Raw genomic sequence first — 17,773 nt, 5'->3', positions numbered from 1 at the left:
AAGAGTATCTGGCTTCCTCCTGGCGGCTCAAATTGAGCTAGGTTAGCCGACATTGCCTGAGAAAAAATAGTAGGTGCTTCACAGTATCCTTGAGGGATCCTGGTGAATGTATACCTTTTTCCCTTATACGTGAATGCAACTGGCTATCTGGATGTACCGGAATACTGAAAAATGCATTACTGATATCTATTACAGTAAAAACCTTATTTTTTGGCCTCAAGTCATTTAGCAAAGTATGAGGGTCTGGTACTGTGGGAGCTCTTGGAATCACAGCCTTGTTTACAGCCTGAAGGTCCTGAACCAAACGCCATCCAACAGATGGGGGCGCCTTCCTGACCGGAAACAAGGGTGTGTTACAAGGTGAGCTGGGACAGGGCACAATCACCCCAGCCTGAAGAAGGCTCCCAATAATGGGTTCTATGCCCTGCTCAGCTTCTTGCTTAATGGGATACTGTCTCTGGTGGGGCCTAAAAGTGGATTTTGGTGTTATTGAGACAGGTTCTACCCCTTTTATTAATCCCACATCTGCAGGTCCTGTGGACCACAAAGATTCAGGATATGTGGCCAACTCTTCCTCTTGTTCTTGGGAGAGCATCAACATTTCTCAACTCATTCCCCTGCCTCGCTGCAGGTGGACACTGGGTTTAGAAATGGTGTTCCAATTTAGTACTTGTGAATATGCCTGCAGTCTGGCATTGTAAAATAAGCCATCACCCAAATCCTCCCATTGTTTAATCTCCTTACACTTTTCCACAAAATCTCCAAGGAATTTCCATGTTTTCCCTTTACATCTAGAGAGGGAGACATGTGGCACGGTGCCTCTAAAAAGCAATTTCATTTGTTCTGTCAGTTTACAACTGGTAGCACAATTCCCATTCTGATCCCAGTACAGGGTGTCCAAGAACAGTCTAGAGCATGGTTCATGGAAAAACCTATTTTCATATTTTACATCAGGACCTCTAAAATATCTGTAATCATGGTACAGTGTAGTTCTTCTGGTGTGTGAAAATCTGCATGTGTGTACCCTTTATCTCTTGCTACCTTGATTAAGGATTCAGTAACTGAGGATGGTCCTGCAGTTGTTAGATCTAGACTGTAATAGTATCTGGGTTCTCCATACCCCTGGAGCACCATTGTCTCAGCCATGGATTTTACCTGTAGTCCAGCAGCAGTAGGAATTATTCCCAGGCTCAGGACTTGCATCATATCCCTCCCAAGCAGATTACAGGGACACACAGATGATAATATAATTTGTGCAATTGTACTTTTACCTGTGCTAGGGTCTCGGATCTCCACTGGTGTAGACAATGGTTCTCTGTGGGCCTTACCATTTGCTCCTTTTACTATTATGCAGGCAGCAGACAGTCCAATAGTAGGTATCTCATCTGGATGTAGTAGAGTTCTAGTGGCTCCTGAATCAACAAGAAAAGTGACCTCATGGTTCCCCACAAGGAGAGTTACTTCTGGAAGTGAAGTATTCTGTATATACATTTCTATTTCATCCAAGTTAAATATTTCTTCAGGAATCTTACTTCCTTCCTCTGGCAAAAAGGAGTCTGATATTTGTGATATGATGTTGTTTGTATCAGTTACATTTAGTCATTCGTCTTGTATGTCTGAGGCGTATTGTCTATCTGGGCATTGTCGGATAAAGTGTCCAGTCTTCCCACAATGCCAACAAGATAGTCTGTCTCCTACTCTCTTACCTCTCCCCCTGTATCCTTGTTCTTTATTTGGATCTTTTTGGGCAAAGAAGATCTCACACCCATCATCAACTAAAAATACCTAACCCTTTTTAGCTTTTTTATTGTCTTTGAAGTACAGTTCTGTATGCCTTGCGTAATCTAAAACTTCAGTCAGTCGGGCTGTCCTGTGTGTAACCATGTGTTTGGTAATATACCCACTTATTTGGGACTGACAACCCTTTAAGAAGGCGTTTTTTAATTGCTGTTCGTAAGGGGTATCATTCATCATATTAGCAGGTGGGACTATGCCTCTATGGATGTCAAATACCTCTTTAATTCTGTGATAATATCTATCGACATCCTCGTCATCCTGCTGTATAGTCCTATTAATTTCTGTCCAATTTGCTGTACCTGTGTACCTTGTCCTTACCCTATCCATTAAGTTCCCCAGGGCTGCACTCAACAGTCCTGCTTCATCAAATGGGATTGGAATTGGAGGGTTACCATTCACCCCCCTGAAGTCCCCACAGATGGAGAACCAATCAGGACCCATTATCTTTCTCACCACCCTTTCTAATTCCACACCATTCAATCTAAAACTTCGATAAAGTCCTTTCACACCTTCCTCAAACTCTCTCACTTTCACCTTTGGGTGAGGAATATCCTGAGTGGCATCTATAATGTCCTTGTCAGTCCAAGGTCTGTACACATGGACCATTCCTCCTTGACCATTGGGGACCTCAATCAATGGGTAATTCTGTGCCTCTTCCATTCCAAGGGGTTCGGGACTAGCCACACTCCAGTGCCCGTAAGCAGTACCACTACGGGTCAAACTACGGTGTAACTTTATCGGAGACACCCGAGTTAACCCTGTAGTAGGATGAACGTCAGCAGGCTCTGGAGCCGAGGGCAATTGCACTTGTGGGGCAGGAGAGGGGGCGTGATAGGGTGGGGGCATATTTGCAGCCACACACACAATGTTATCATCCTCCTTATCACACAAGGGCAGCATCTCAGTCTTTTTCTCCAGTGCCCTCTTTTATCTGGCATTCTCTCTCCGTTTTGCCTCACACAACCATTTATTTGCACTATCAAGACCATACTTTCTCTTGTTCTTCTCATGACACCTTCCTATTTCATGTACCAAATTTTCACATTGTACCACAGTAAGTTTGCCATCAAATCCAAACCTTTTATTCCACTTATCAAGGTATCTCACACATTCAGGGTCTATTTTATGCATATACTTAACATCCCCTTCCAGTCGTCCCTTCTTATCACACCACTACATTCCACAATCTTGTCTGAAACATTCCCCATGTTCACAGCTTATCTCTCAACCTGAAAACTGTTAGTTCAGCTTGTATAGTACGTTTTACTGGTTATTCAAGATGAAGGGGACATCTGAATGTTCTATTTTCAAAGACATACAATTTTACTCTCTATATTGTGCAAAAGTTAGGCTTATCAATCTATAAGCAAAAAGAACACATTGCACATTTAATCTGAAGACTGTTCTCTCTGGGTACCTGATGAAAAAGGACTATATCCAGTTTCATTCAAAAGACACCTCCTTTGTACAATCTTAACAACTTTCCAGCCTTCAGATGTAATGGGCAATAAAAATTCTGCCTTACAATAAGGACAAGATCTTAAAATATACCTGTGGGTCTACGTCCTGTAAGGATGTTACGTAAAATTCTTATACACAAGAAAAAGACGAACAGCAAAATAAGGGCTATACACAATATAAATCCTGGCGCACAATGGATTTCTACCCACTTATAAGAAGTTTGACAAATATCAGTGGAATTCATATATCAACAAGAAGATAACAACTCAATTATTGTAACTAATACCACGGATATAAATAATAATCCTCACTGATAAAACTATGTCCTAGGTTCTCACCAACTTGTACCTCTATATCCTGCCACCTCCGCCCAATGAAGGCCTGTAGGAGCCTAGTATGACAACACAGTGTAACAAACGTGAAAGGTCCCCAAGGAATGGGGTCACGATGATAAATGTGGTCACTGATATGAACGAGATAAATATGCTCACATGGACTTCTAACTAACGTCACAGTGCAAACACACAACGTACAACAATCTTCACAGTTAGGGACTGGACAGACACACGTACACAGAGACATAAGACGAGATTAAAGTTCTCTCGTACTCCTATTCCTGAAGTGCTGAGATAAAGTCCAATGACACCGCCTCTTTATATCTAGAGACGTTCCCGTTCTTAAAATCAGGTATTCAGAGCACCACCGGCGCGGACTCTACTAACTCCTCAGTGATCGTGATAAGGTCCCATTTGACCGCCACAAATCTGACTTTGTGTCCACTTTTTAAACGAGGAGGGTTCAGTCACTCTGTGTTATTAAAAGAAAAACATATAACAAAACAACATAGAATATTTTCTATGGGAATCAGGTGTCCTGTACCTAGGTGATTTATACCACTATAATAACCTATAATTTGTCTCCAGTCCACACATGACTGTTGACCACGCCTACTGGACTCCCTAATACAGTAGGGATTTTATATTGCACTCCTCATACATTCACTCAAGATAACATTCAAGGAGTCTCATGTGTAACATAAAACATATATTTATGGCGTTTTAGTTCTATGTAATTTTAAAAGACAGACAAAACAGCACACTTAACAGAAAACAACATTCAACAAAGTACAGAAGACAAAACAGAATACCGGCAAAAATTCATCTTATACTGGGTTCTATTTTAGGTTAATCCAGCGGATTCCTTAATCCGACGAGAATCTCCCTCGATTCTCCCATCTAGATCAATTTAACGTGCACACGGAGTTTTTTATTCCACAGTAGCCTTCTCACACTGGCTTTGTACCCAATCAAAAAATAAAAAAAATAAAGATTATTGTTATTCAGAGGAATATCTTAAAAGAACAAACAAACCCCAAATCTATGGAGCTTCGCAACTTGCAGGAGTTCTTATAACTCCAATTGCATGTAAACTACCAACTTACAGGAGCCAATCACAAACTCCATTTGGAAAAGTCTACCAGTCCCCATTCAATTTCAAGAATAACAGTCATAAAATAAAATTAAATTAAAAAACAAAGATTATTATTCTACGGAATATCTTACAAGAACAACAAACCCCATACACTATGGAGCTTAGCAATTTACAGGAGTTCTTATAACTCCAATTGCATGTAACCTTCCAACTTCCAGGAGCCTCTCACAAACCCCAATTGGAAAAGTCTACAATCACAGTCCCCATTCAATTCCAAGAATAACATTCATACTGGATTAACAAGGTTACCGAATATAATGAAAATTATTAAATGTTCTTACCTGTATTCAGATACAGACGATTCCCAGAGATTCTTAGACTATACGAAATCCGTCACTTTCCCTCAGACCGGGATAACTGATTAATGCCCCTGGTGACGCCTAATGTCAAGGTGGAGGACTTACTTAAGGAGTTCCAGACTCCCCCGTGCACGGTTTACAGTACTCACCAGTGAGGGAAAGGTGTTGGATTCCCGGCCAACGCACCAAAATGTCAGGGATTTTCTATGTTCCAATTAGAAATCGTCCAGACCTGAATAAGTAAGATGCTTCTTTATTGGACATGCCGGCATGGAGAGAGAATGACGACCACACAAGATGTGAGGAGTCCTCTGTCTCCCTCAATACATATTCTTAGAGTTTAAATAGCAGGCATGAATCTGAGAGTAAAAGAACGTACAGCCTGAACTGAGCCTGAACTTGCAGATTGTGTAGACTCTTCTGGGGATAACAAGGTGTGTCGTCGAGAGGAGCCACAAAGAAATACAAGGGAGGAAGCCAGAGGAGGAAATCCACCATTTCTAGGAGCATCTCGGGACCCGCACACAAAAAAAAGACCATGTTGCACCGAGCTTCCAGGAAGACGTGCGCACCATCTTGCAAAGCTGCAGGGGCCCCTGGGAATAGACTGCGACACCAACGCTACTATGAGTGTTAACCCCTTCTGTGTACATGGTAGGGTTTAGTGTTATGAATGAATCACCGTAGGAGGCAAAAACAGAAATACTAGCCAAGTCCAGAAAACCAGAGAAGTTGGCAGCTATCGGATTGCAGACCCCTGAACCTACCTAACAACAACTAGCAGTAGCCGTGGGGGGTTCCTACGGTGCCCTAGACCCCTCGATCACAGCCGGAGAACTACATAGCCTAAAGACAGAAAGGGAAATCTAAACTGCCCCAGAGCAGACCCCAAAGCAATAGGCAGCCCCCAACATATGACGGTGAAGCAAGATGAAAAAACACTCACACAGATAGAAAGATAGGCTGAGCAAATGATGGGGCCCAAGCTAACTAAATAGGACAGAATAGAAAAGCTGCTGTCTGCAATCCGCCAAAACCCTCTCAAAACAAGAGCCAACAGACTGATAGGGAAAAAAGCCCTGAAGACGCTAGGCTTCAAAAAGACTATATCAGTACTCAGGTATTTTCTGAAGACAGAGCAAAAAGGAATTCAGCTCACCCAGCAGGGAAAGGCAGAAATCCAAAAAACAAGGCAAAACAAAAACAAAACACAAATGCAAAAAGTAGAGCAGAAAACTTAGCTTTTGAGGAGCAGGAATCAGACTGGTCTCCAAGAATCCCTCAGAGTAATCACCCGCAAGGCAGAAGGGCGTTGGCTGCCTTATATCCAGTCAGCAATTCCAGTCACCCAGTCATCATCATTCTGCTCAGGTGCTTTGTAATCAGCCTCACTACCTTCCTTCACCAGAAGAGGGAGTTCATCAGACCTCAATGGTGAAGGGGAAAATGAACTCACCACAGTTTAGGATAGGCTGCAATAGATAGAGCACGGTAGCCGTGTGGCCGGCGTAGCAGAGGCCAGTTAGGCTATAGTTAGAGGAGCAGCATACTGTACTTTACTGTGTTGTTTTGCCTGTTGGATAAATACACTGAGCTGTGATAGTTGGTGCATCGTGCTATTTGACGGTCCAGCTAAAGAATATCACTCTTGTAAATTGTCTGTTCTCATTGCATACCCCTGTTTTGCACTTTCCTAACACTGCATTCCTTGCCTGTCAATAAATTAACCCTTTGCTGTTTGCACCTCACCTTGTGTACCATAGTCTCCCTGCATTCTGGTGGTCCCCCGGCCATCGCTTCATATGTCCATCCAAAAAGTGCATGACATATGCCTCTGCAATACTGGGCCTAACTCCAATTGACCAGTGTTAAATGACGCAACTGACCAGCTAAATAGTACAAATACAAGTCAGGGACAGCATAGCCACCCTGGTTTTTGGGCATCTGCAGGGATCCAATACTCAATCTAGATCTGGATGATCCCCATACAAACGTTGCCATCATGCTATGTATTTTTTTAAAGAAGCCCTTAGGGACCCTTACTGATATGTGCTCCAGCATATATAAACATTTGGGAAGGATTATAATTTTTATCAATCCAATTATGCCAGCAACAGAAAGGGGAAGCCGGGACCATATCTCAAATTTCTTCCACATCATATCTCCTAGGAGGCATATATTATCTTTTGATTTATTATGATACCTAAGTATTTAAATTTTAATACTACCTGTAAGCCACATAGCATAGGCACAGTTATGTTATCTACTAGCGGCATGATCACAGATTTGCTCCAGTTGATTTTAAGACCGGATAATTTCCCAAATCGATTAATGAGGTCAATTGCCCTTGGCAAAGATCGATCTATTTTATCCAGAAAAAGTACCAGATTATCAGCATATAATCTCACCTTATCCATCCTGGAGTTTATATTGATTCCCTCCACCACAGTATCCTGTCTAATCCTCAGTGCAATCGGCTCAATCGCAAGAGCAAAGAGCATTGGGGATATTGGGCAGCCCTGTCTAGTTCCCCTGCCTAGATCAAAATAATCCAATAATAAGCCATTAACAATGATATTAGCTCTGGGCCCATGATAGAGTGATTTGATCCACTTACAAAATTTATCAGAAAAACCAAATCTCCGAAGCACCTGCTGCAGGAAATCTCACTCCATTGAATCAAAATCCTTTGCAGTGTCTAAAGAGGCTATGGCCCAAGGTTTCTTATATTTATGTCCTATTTGCATTAAAGCCTGATATTAGAGGAGGTGGAGCTTCCTGGCATAAAGCTGGCTTGATCTTCATGTTAAGAATTACTGCTTCAGTAGTTATATTCTTGTACATAGGGAGCAGTATTATAGTAGTTATATTCTTGTACATAGGGAGCAGTATTATAGTAGTTATATTCTTGTACATAGGAGGCAGTATTATAGTAGTTATATACTCATACATAGGAGCAGTGTTATAGTAGTTATATTCTTGTACATAGGGAGCTGTATTATAGCAGTTATATTCTTGTACATAGGGAGCAGTATTATAGCAGTTATATTCTTGTACATAAGTGGCAGTATTATAGTTGTTATATACTTGTACATAGGGGGCAGTATTATAGTAGTTATATACTCATACATAGGAACAGTATTATAGTAGTTATATTCTTGTACATAGGGAGCAGTATTATAGTATATTCTTGTACATAAGAGGCAGTATTATAGTAGTTATATTCTTGTACATAGGGAGCAGGATTATAGCAGTTATATTCTTGTACATAGGGAACAGTATTATAGTAGTTATATTCTTGTACCTAGGGAGCAGTATTATAGTAGTTATATTCTTGTACATAAGGGGCAGTATTATAGTAGTTATATACTCGTACATAGGGGGCAGTATTATAGTAGTTATATACTCATACATAGGAACAGTATTATAGTAGTTATATTCTTGTACATAGGGAGCAGTATTATAGTAGTTATATTCTTGTACATAAGGGGCAGTATTATAGTAGTTATATTCTTGTACATAGTGAGCAGTGTTATAGTAGTTATATTCTTGTACATAGGGAGCAGTATTATAGTAGTTATATTCTTGTACATAGGAGGCAGTATTATAGTAGTTATATACTCATACATAGGAGCAGTATTATAGTAGTTATATACTTGTACATAGGGAGCAGTATGATAGTAGTTATATTCTTGTAAATAGCGGCAGTATTATAGAAAATATATTCTTGTATATAAGGAGCAGTATTATAGTAGTTATATTCTTGTACATAGGGGCAGTATTATAGTAGTTATAGTCTTGTACATAGGAGGTGTGAGGGAAGGACCAGTTCCTCCCACGTCACCAATGTGATGTAACTACACAGGCACAACTCTCCGGCACCCCCTTTGTCTCTCATGTCAGTAAGGGAACTGCACCTAGAGCAAATGGCCGCCGGGGAGGATGTCCTGTTACCCGCTAGGTATTCTAAGATTCGTAATCAGAGTAAAAGCATCAGCCCAAGATTAATTTTATGGTTTAATTGCCTTAAGGGCGCACTAGATAATTACAGAAATATACAGTAAGCTATACAATGGAATTACAGTGGATTTGTAGTCAGAGTAAAATATAACAATAAGGGTACAAGACTTAGAGATATTAAGCTGGAGGTCAATTTACCAGGTTATAGGTTGCATGTGGATACTGGGAGCTCTGCAGTCCACAGGTATAAGAATCTTAGTTGCCGGACAGACCCTAAAGCGCAGGCCGCTGCTCCCCTTGGCAGATCTGTCCCCAGTTCCTTCTTAGATCATCGTCTGGTTCTTCTGTGTGAGTGAGGCTCTCTGCCATGTGCTGCTAGTTCTTAAGCATGCTGGGTTCCTCCCCCTGTGTCAGAGGGTGGGCTAATAATCTCCACCCTTTAGCTCCCTGCAGAACTCATTCCCAATATCTAAGAAAGGAGGTAACTTTCTACAGCATGATCGGATCAGGACATGAGAGGTACCAGTGAATGCGGTTTGTTTTGCCTGTCGTGTGGAGAGCAAACATGGACCCATTGGGACGCTGTGGAGGGCCAATCTCTATATCTCAGGTCCCAGAGCCCTCACTGACTCAGGAGTCGCACTGCCAGATGTGCAATTTCCTCAGGGTCATGCGGATATTTTTCATGAGTCTAACTTGAAAGGTGTGCTCATAATCCATGATCCTAGGATGGAGTAGGAGCGGCTGGGAAAGACAATGGATGTGTATTTCTGTTTCTAGCTGACAGGTATATTCTAATTGAAGCCCCCAGGCACCTTCCTGCCCCATGCTGACGTGGCTCCTACTTAAGCTTTAAAGTTCTGTTTTGGGCCTTATCTCATTATCATACTAAAAGGCCTTGCTATTCAACATTGGAGCACCAAATCCTGCTTTCTTCATCACAGGAGGCAGTATTATAGTAGTTATATTCTTGTACACAGGGGGCAGTATTATAGTAGTTACATTCTTGTTCATGGGAGAAGTAATAGAGTAGTTATATTCGTGTACATAAGGGGAAGTATTATAGTAGTTACATTCTCATACATAGGAGCAGTATTATAGTAGTTATATTCTTGTACATAGGGGGAGTATTATAGTTATATTCTTGTACATAAGGGGGCAGTATTATACTAGTTATATTCTTGTACATAGGGGCAGTATTATAGAAGTTATATTATTGTACATAGGAGGCAGTATTATAGTAGTTATATTCTTGTATATAGGAGCAGTATTATAGTAGTTATATTCTTGTACATAGGAGGCAGTATTATAGTAGTTATATACTCATTCATAGGAGCAGTATTATAGTAGTTATATTCTTGTACATACTCAGTATTATAGTAGTTACATTCTTGTACAGAAAGGGGCAGTATTATAGTAGTGATATTCTTGTACATAGGAGCAGTATTATAGTACTTATATTCTTGTACAAAGAGACAGTTTTATAGTAGTTATATTCTAGCACATAGAAGGCAGTATTATAGTAGTTATATACTCATACATAGGAGCAGTATTATAGTAGTTATATTCTTGTACATAGAAGGCAGTATTATAGTAGTTATAAACTTATACATAGGAGCAGTATTATAGTATTGCGTTCGGACCACAAGCAGCGCTGGCTTCTCTCCTTTTCTACTTGATGTTGGTTTGTGGCTGACCACCACGGTTGCCGTGCGCGCTGGGTTATGTTCGCCGTTTTTTCTGTATTCATTTTGATTGATCTAGGCTGCTGTGCACACACAGCAGCCCAGCCCTGCTCCAGGGCTCTATTTAATTGTGCACCTGTGTCTGGGCCTGTATCGCCCTTCATCTGTGATTGCTGGTCAGGAGAGTGTGGAGGTTAAACCTGAAATGTCTGTCTGGACCTGGATGGCCTTTATCTGCGCTCTCCTTTTCTGGATTCATGGGAGTGATTCAGAAACGCTTCAGTTACAGTGTGCATTTAATATGGTCTTGCTTTTAATACATTTAGGAGGCCACAATTGCACAGTGAATATAAAAAACGTAGAGTAGGACTGCCCCATATGAGATTGCCTTGGCGTGGCGGGGTAGCTCAAATGATTGATCAATTTTTTGCTAAATGTCTCATTTTGAAATACAGTTAGAAACTAATATGTGCATATGCACTTTATGTATTGCGTTCTAACCACAAGCAGCGCTGGCTTCTCTCCTTTTTTACAGTATTATAGCAGTTATATTCTTGTACTTAAGGGGGCAGTATTATAGTAGTTATATTCTTGAACATAAAGGGCCAGTAATATAGTAGTTATATTCTTGAACATAAAGGGCCAGTAATATAGTAGTTATATTCTTGAACATAGCATAGGGCCAGTATTATAGTAGTTATATTCTTGTACATAGGGAGCAGTATTATAGTAGTTATATTCTTGTACATAGGGAGCAGTATTATAGTAGTTATATTCTTGTACATACATAGGAGGCAGTATTATAGTAGTTAAATACTCATACATAGGAGCAGTATTATAGTAGTTATATTCTTGTACATAGGGAGCAGTATTATAGTAGTTATATTCTTGTATATAGGAAGCAGTATTATAGTAGTTATATACTCATACATAGGAACAGTATTATAGTAGCTATATTTTTGTACATAGGGAGCAGCATTATAGTTATATACTCATACATAGGGGCAGTATTATAGTACTTATATTCTTGTACATAAGGGGGGCAGTATTATAATAGGTATATTCTTGCACATAAGGGGGCAGTATTATAGTAGGTATATTCTTGTACATAGGGAGCAGTATTATAGTAGTTATATTCTTGTAAATAGGGGGGCAGTATTATAGTAATTATATTCTTGTACATAGCAGTACTATAGTAGTTATGTACTCATACATAGGAACAGTATTATAGTAGTTATATTTTTGTACATAGGGAGCAGCATTATAGTAGTTATTTTCTTGCACATAGGAAGCAGTATTATAGTAGTTATATACTCATACATAGGGACAGTATTTTAGTACTTATATTCTTGTACATAAGGGGGCAGTATTATAATAGGTATATTCCTGCACATAAGGGGGCAGTATTACAGTAGGTATATTCTTGCACATAGGGAGCAGTATTATAGTAGTTATATTCTTGTACATAGCAGTATTATAGTAGTTATATTCTTGTATATAGGAGCAGTATTATACTAGTTATATTCTTGTACATAGGGGCAGTATTATAGTAATTATACTCTTGTATATAGGAGCAGTATTATGGTAGTTATATACTCATACATAGGAGCAGTATTATAGTAGTTATATTCTTGTACATAGCAGTATTATAGTAGTTATATTCTTGTATATAGGAGCAGTATTATAGTAGTTATATTCTTGTACATAGGGAGCAGTATTATAGTAGCTATATTCTTGTATATAGGAGCAGTTTTATAGTAGTTATATTCTTGTAAATAGGAGCAGTATTATGGTCGTTATATTCTAGTATTGGCAACAATGCTAAAAGATATGTTTGGTGTAAAGGCAACACAGTTCATCACCCTGAAGACACCATCCCCACTGTCAAACATGGTGGTGGCAGCACCATTGTTTGCGCCTGCTTTTCTTCAACAGGGACAGGGAAGATGGTTAAAATTGATAAGATGGATGGAGCCAAATACAGGACCATTCTTGAAGAAAACTTGTTAGAGTCTGCAAAAGACCTGAGACTCGTACGGAGATTTGTCTTCCAACAAGACAATGATCCCAAACATAAAGTAAAATCTATAATGGAATGGTTCACAAATAAACGTATCCATGTGTTAGAATGGCCAAGTCAAAGCCCAGACATGAATCCAATCGAGAATCTGTGGAAAGAGCTGAAAACTGCTGTTCACAAACGATCTCCATCAAACCTCACTGAGCTCGAGCTGTTTGCTAAGGAAGAAAGGGCAAGAATTTCAGTCTCTCGATGTACAAAACTGATAGAGACATACCCCAAGTGACTTGCAGCTGTAATCACAGCAAAAGGTGGCACACAACAAAGTATTAAGTTACAGGGGCCGAATAATATTACACGCCCCACTTTTCAGTTTTTGAATTTCCACAAAAATTTAAAATAACCAATAAATTTTGTTCAACTTCACAATTGTGTCCCACTTGCTGATTCTTCATCAAAAATTGACATTTGGTATCTTTATGCTTGAAGGATGATATGTGGGAAAAGGTTGAAAAGTTCCAGGGGGCCGAATACTTTCGCAAGGCACTGTATATTATTGTACATAGGGGCAGTATTATAGTAATTGTATTCTTGTACATAGGAGCAGTATTATAGAGTCGAGGGAGGGCTAAATTAACCCTTCACGGTTGATCCAGTGATTTCCAAATTAATCCACAGGGCGTTGCTAGCAACTGGGAATGACCACACGGAGACGGGGGTCTCTGTACGGGAGGATCAGGACAGATCACTAGTCCCATTTATTTTAGTAAAAAAAGAAAAGAGAAGCCAGCGTTGCCAAGGTCTGAACGCATAACATAAAGTGCATTTGCACATAACATCTAACTGTATTCAAAATGAGATATTTAGCAAAAAAATTGATCAATTCAATTGAGCCACCCCGCCGCGCCAAGGCAATCTCATGTGGGGGGTCCTACTCTACGTTTTTAATAAACACTGTGCCATTACGGCCTCCTAGATACATTAAAAGCAAGACCACTTTAAATGCAATCCGTACCTGAGCATTTCTGGATCGCTCCCATGATGCCAGAAAAGGCAAGTGCGGATGAAGGCCAACCAGGTCTGAATGCAGACGTGTCAGGTTTAGCCTCCACACATTGCCTGACCAGCAAGCATAGATGAAGGGCAATGCAGGTTCAGATACAGGTGCACAATTAAATAAAGCTTGGGGCAGGGTGGGGCTGCTGTGTATGTGTGCACAGCAGCCTAGATCCATCACAGTGAACACAGAAAAAATGGCGAACACAACCCAGCGCGCACGGCAACAGTGGTGGTCAGCCACATACCAATGTACAAAAAAAAGAAAAGAGAAGCCAGCGTTGCCAAGGTCTGAACGCATAACATAAAGTGCATTTGCACATAACATCTAACTGTATTCAAAATGAGATATTTAGCAAAAAAATTGATCAATTCAATTGAGCCACCCCGCCGCGCCAAGGAAATCTCATGTGGGGGGTCCTACTCTACGTTTTTAATAAACACTGTGCCATTACGGCCTCCTAGATACATTAAAAGCAAGACCACTTTAAATGCAATCCGTACCTGAGCATTTCTGGATCGCTCCCATGATGCCAGAAAAGGCAAGTGCGGATGAAGGCCAACCAGGTCTGAATGCAGACGTGTCAGGTTTAGCCTCCACACATTGCCTGACCAGCAAGCATAGATGAAGGGCAATGCAGGTTCAGATACAGGTGCACAATTAAATAAAGCTTGGGGCAGGGTGGGGCTGCTGTGTATGTGTGCACAGCAGCCTAGATCCATCACAGTGAACACAGAAAAAATGGCAAACACAAACCAGCGCGCACGGCAACAGTGGTGGTCAGCCACATACCAATGTACAAAAAAAGAAAAGAGAAGCCAGCGTTGCCAAGGTCTGAACACATAACATAAAGTGCATTTGCACATAACATCTAACTGTATTCAAAATGAGATATTTAGCAAAAAAATTGATCAATTCAATTGAGCCACCCCGCCGCGCCAAGGCAATCTCATGTGGGGGGTCCTACTCTACGTTTTTAATAAACACTGTGCCATTACGGCCTCCTACATACATTAAAATATAAATATATCATTTTGAATACAGTTAGATGTTATGTGCAAATGCACTTTATGTTACGCGTTCTGACCTTGGCAACGCTGGCTTCTCTTTTCTTTTTTTGTACATTGGTATGTGGCTGACCACCACTGTTGCCGTGCGCGCTGGGTTGTGTTCGCCATTTTTTCTGTGTTCACTGTGATGGATCTAGGCTGCTGTGCACACATACACAGCAGCCCCACCCTGCCCCAAGCTTTATTTAATTGTGCACCTGTGTCTGAACCTGCATTGCCCTTCATCTATGCTTGCTGGTCAGGCAATGTGTGGAGGCTAAAACCTGACACGTCTGTATTCAGACCTGGTTGGCCTTCATCCGCACTTGCCTTTTCTGGCATCATGGGAGTGATCCAGAAATGCTCAGGTACGGATTGCATTTAAAGTGGTCTTGCTTTTAATGTATCTAGGAGGCGGTAATGGCACAGTGTTTATTAAAAACGTAGAGTAGGATCCCCCACATGAGATTGCCTTGGCGCGGCGGGGTGGCTCAATTGAATTGATCAATTTTTTTGCTAAATATCTCATTTTGAATACAGTTAGATGTTATGTGCAAATGCACTTTATGTTATGCGTTCTGACCTTGGCAACGCTGGCTTCTCTTTTCTTGTCCATTTATTTTAGTCACTTCTTTTATAATATTTCGCTTAATTATGCAAAGTTCTCAACTACCAATAGAATCGTCGTGACACACTTTATAAGCCAATAGCATTGCAAAAAAATCGGAATATGTCCCTAGTTACATGACGTAGAAAATAGAACAATAGCACATTCTTCAGAGTCTCATATCTTATACCTTGCTCAAGCTGGAACAGTCTAGTTTCATAACAGCTGCGAACTTTCACCTAATTACAAAATTTATCTTAAAGCAACAAAAATGGAGAAACGAAATCTTCACAGAAATGGAGAAATGAAACTTCAGCTCTGATTTTAGTTTTAACCCTTTACAATAGTAGTTATATTCTTGTACATAGGAGCAGTATTATAGTAGTTATATTCTTGTACATAGAGGCAGTATTATAGTAGTTATATTCTTGTATATAAGCAGTATTATAGTAGTTATATTCTTGTATATAGGAGCAGTATTATAGTAGTTATATTCTTGTACATAGGGGCAGTACTATAGTAGTTATTTTGTTGTACATAGGGGCAGTATAATAGTAGTTATATTCTTGTACAAAGGGGCAGTATTATAGTAGTTATATTCTTGTACATAGGAGCAGTATTATAGTAGTTATATTCTTGTACATAGGAGCAGTATTATAGTAGTTATATTCAGGGCTGTGGAGTCGGAGTCGTGGAGTCGGAGTTAGTTTTGGTTGGAGTCGGAAGAAATGTACCGACTCCGACTCCAGCTTTAAAAAAAATGTATTAATATTTCATAATTGAACTTTCATATGAATTTTATAAATGTTACTCAAATATATATGTTCTATCAAACTATGAACAACAGTGATAAGCAGTTCTGCTGGAGATAGAGACATTTCTTACTTCTTGTGTGTCACTGTTCTCCACTGCCCTTATCTAATCTTATACTTGGTTAACCTCATGCTGCCCCAACCCCCCTACTTACAATGTATGAAACTGAAAGTGAAAATGTGTTGCAAATTCTTAGTAGTAAAGCTCCTCCTCTAGACTAGATCATACTAGGTGTGCGTCTTCCAAGCATCTCACAGCTGCCTGCTACTCAGAAGAGGAAGACGGTAAGAAGTATTATCCTTTCAACAAACTTTGCATCAGTTAACTGTGAGTACATGAGGAATAATAACAGTATTACTGACCACTATATCAGTTGTACGACCTGGCAATAATTTTGTACAATTGTTTTTAGGAAAAACAATTGTCATTTAGATTGTGAATGCAGAATTAAAAACCTGAGAATATCAAAGAAGCATCACATTAAATCAGCTGTATTTGAACATTTCACCATCACTCAAGATAGAAAACAATATGTCTGTCAGTGTATGACAAATGATCCAGATGAAAACAAATGCTGTGAAGCCAAGATGAGTGCATATTCAGGCAAAGATAAAAATGCTCCTACCAGAGCTTCTAATCTAAAGAGACATTTACAGCGCTTTCATCCAGAAGTACTGAAAGCAGTGGATGAGAAAAACTGCATCCAAACCAATGAACCAGTGCCCAGCTCTTCCAGCCAAACAAAGGAGCAGAGAAGTTTGCAGCCATCAGTTGCAAGATATTTTGTCAGTGACAAAGTTACTGTGACAATGACAGTAGATACATTTAAAAAACAGATCATAGAGCTTGTTGTAAAGGATAGTGTGCCTATTTCATTATTTTCACAACCAGCTTTTATGTGTCTGAATGGGGAAATGGCCCGCAAGCTTGGTGTTTCTCTGGAGAGAGAGAGTATTAGAAAATTAGTAATAGAAGAAGCTTTTAAACAAAAGGAAGAACTTAAAAAAACTCTCAAGGGACGCTTTCTGTTTCTTAAAATGGATGCCTGCACACGTCACAGAGTGAACTATTTTGCCATCAATGTCCGATTTGTTTGTGACAAAAATGAAATAGTTACCAAGACATTGGCAGTAAAAGACACCAAAGCTCATCACACCAGTGAGTTTCTCCAGGTCTTGGTGGAAAAGGTTCTGCAAGACTATGAACTTAAAAAAGAGCAAGTTCTTTCTGTCGTAACTGACAATGCTTCAAATATGATAAGTACTATTAAGCTAATGAATGAGAGTAATGATGGTGACCAGCAGCTAGAAGAACATTCTGGGTCCACAGACACAGAAATGTTTGAAATAGAGGAACACAGTATTGTAACTGAGGAGCAAACTGAAGTTGCTTCAGATGAACAGCAACATGATAGTTTAGATGATCTTGTTGAAACTGTGTCAATATGTTCTTTCATTCATCACATGCGCTGTGTTGTGCATACACTACAGCTGGCTATAAGAGACAGTCTGCAAGAAGGACATGCTGCTGCACT

General features: G+C 40.0%; 1 protein-coding gene across 7 annotated transcripts in view; it reads right to left on the bottom strand.

Moving 5' to 3' along the window:
• LOC141051316 (probable ubiquitin carboxyl-terminal hydrolase MINDY-4) overlaps nt 1-17,773 on the bottom strand; it is a 356,579-nt gene that overhangs the window by 287,038 nt on the left and 51,768 nt on the right. The gene's annotated exons all lie outside the window — the stretch shown is intronic.

This window comes from Dendrobates tinctorius, unplaced genomic scaffold (genome assembly GCF_039654945.1).
Source record: "Dendrobates tinctorius isolate UK_male_01 unplaced genomic scaffold, ASM3965494v1 ptg000156l, whole genome shotgun sequence".
Lineage (NCBI taxonomy): Eukaryota > Metazoa > Chordata > Amphibia > Anura > Dendrobatidae > Dendrobates > Dendrobates tinctorius.
This window is presented reverse-complemented; position numbering and strand designations above follow the sequence as displayed.